The 2,289-nt window shown below is 35.9% G+C and overlaps 1 long non-coding RNA gene across 4 annotated transcripts in view; it reads left to right on the top strand.

Annotated features, from left to right (window-relative positions):
- Window positions 1-2,289, top strand: part of LOC106878235 (uncharacterized) — an 18,012-nt gene that overhangs the window by 4,219 nt on the left and 11,504 nt on the right. For 3 of the 4 annotated variants that reach the window (XR_008263470.1, XR_008263469.1, XR_001410482.2), the window contains exons 2-3: window positions 1,016-1,185; window positions 1,603-1,830. This is a non-coding gene — a long non-coding RNA (uncharacterized LOC106878235). Of the gene's footprint in view, window positions 1-175; window positions 488-1,015; window positions 1,186-1,602; window positions 1,831-2,289 lie in introns of those variants that run through there. The other variant, XR_008263468.1, reaches the window with a different exon arrangement.

Below are 2,289 nucleotides of genomic sequence, written 5' to 3'. Positions count from 1 at the left end.
TTTTTTTTTTTTTTTTTTTTAAGTCTCTTAAACGATTGAATATTTATAATCATTTATCGTTATATGAGAACCGAAACGCATGTTAAATTGGTTGCCAACGTATTTTTGCACATATGTATGTATGTATGTATGTATGTATGTATGTATGTGCATGTGTGTGTGTGCGTACATGTATGTATGTATGTATGCATGTGTGGGCATGTATGTGTGTATGCATTTATATATGCATGTATGAGTGTATGTACGTAGCCATGCACGTATATACGTATATTTGTATGCTTGCTTTTATGTACGTGTATATGCATGTGTGCATACATGCCCACTATGCATGCTTTCACACGAGTAAGTTCACATGTATGTATGTATGTATGTATGTATGTGCACATGTACACATGGGTACAGGAATAAATGGGGATCTTTATTCCATTCTAAATTTTAGGAATGCTTTGCATTATTTGACAGGCTGAAGTTCTAATCTTCTGAGTAGGTGAGTTGTAAATCCAAGTTTCTCAAAATTGGTACTGAAACGGTTCGTAACGTATTTAAGAACTCCAATAATCATTGGCATGTATATAGGTACGTTGTACAAGCGCGTGGCTTAATGGTTAAAGATGTAGCACTCATGATCGTAAAGCTGTGGTTTCGATTTGTGGACCGGGAGATGCGTTGTGTTCTTGAGCAAAGCACTTCATTTCACGTTGTTCCAGTTCACTTAACTTGCTAAGATAAGTAATCCTGCGACGGCCGGGCGTTTCGTCCACAGAATCCGGAAAACCAGCCTTATGAGTCTATGGCTCTGGAAGAACCTTTGATCGTTCTATGTATATATGTATGAATGTGAGTATGAATTCATGAATGTAGATATGTATTTGAACATATATGAACGCATGTACAACCGAGTGGTTTAGACGTTTGCCTCACAACCATACTGATCGTAGGTTCGATCTCACTATGTGACATTTTGAGGAAGTATCTTTATCTCTTGTTTTTTTTTGTTTTTGTTTTTTTACCATAGTTTTAGGTCGACCCAAGTTTTATAAGTGAAACTGGATTCATGGGAACGGTGGCAGAGCGACAGATTCTTTGTATCCATAATTTCAAAGGCACATACTGTGACAGAAAGAATTTGCCTGAGAAATACGTCCAAGATGCTGACATTCAGTCAATTACATTAACATTCCACGAGTAAGTAGTTTAATTAATCTAACGGCTGGAATATTCATCAAGGATATCAATGGAGACCCATTTACCATGCATGTATGTCTGTCTGTATGTATGTAAGTGCGTACGTGTATGTATGCATATGTATATGCGTGTTATCTTTCTTTTTTTTTAATTATTTGTATTCTTTCTATAAACAAAACGGCTTCTAAGAAATATAAAAATTCCCATAGCTGGAATTCAGATAATTACAAGGGTGAAGAGTCGGATGTCTAAAACACTTCCATATTTTTCCTGTCCCGCACTTTTTTTGCTTTTACTATACTTACCGGGTTTGGAAGAAAGGACAGTGCTCATGGTTGACCTTTGCGGGTCTTCCTAGACCGGTGAGATGTATGCTGTTAATGTCCCCTTTGAACATATGTTACTCAATATCTCCAGGAAAGATAAAATCAGGAGCGAATTACAGAGAACCGATGTTTTGGTAAAGAAAAATTGGATATAGTTATTAGTGAGGAGCCTGTTGAGATGGACACAGCCAGAGTGATGAAATGGAGAGAGACATGAATAGGATGGGAATGTCTGAGTGGATTTGGTACAAGCTCAATCAGCTACACGGAACAGAGGCTGTTATTGTTGGGATCGAAAAATACCGAAGACATTACACTCGTAAGTATCTATACTATAATATTCAATAAAGCTGTAGTACTAAAATTCTCTTGCTCCTTTTCAGTTGATGAAGTGTATTCCGAAACATTAAGAATAAGCTTATTTCTCAGCCTCAACAAATATAAGCTTAACTGTTTTGTATGATTAACGCAAGATTCTTTCATTCTGTTCTATGTTGCAGTTGCTTTACGTAGATATTGTTACCATAGCCTCTACTTTCTAATTAATTTATTTTCTATTCGTGGAAATAAAAAGAAACTTCGCTTTTCGAAGAATTAATATGTGGACAATGAAGCAAATGTATATCTATTATCTGCCTGGTTCTCTTTTGCCTCTACCTAATGTAGAGGCATATTATACACTCACACACAACCGCACAAACACACACACACATGTATAAAAGAAATAGTATAAAATATACCTACGTACGTACATACATACATACATACATACATATAT

The sequence above is a fragment of the Octopus bimaculoides genome, chromosome 2 (genome assembly GCF_001194135.2).
Source record: "Octopus bimaculoides isolate UCB-OBI-ISO-001 chromosome 2, ASM119413v2, whole genome shotgun sequence".
NCBI classification, from domain to species: Eukaryota; Metazoa; Mollusca; class Cephalopoda; order Octopoda; family Octopodidae; genus Octopus; species Octopus bimaculoides.
The sequence above is the reverse complement of the archived record's forward strand: the minus strand, read 5'-3'. Positions and strand labels throughout refer to the sequence as shown.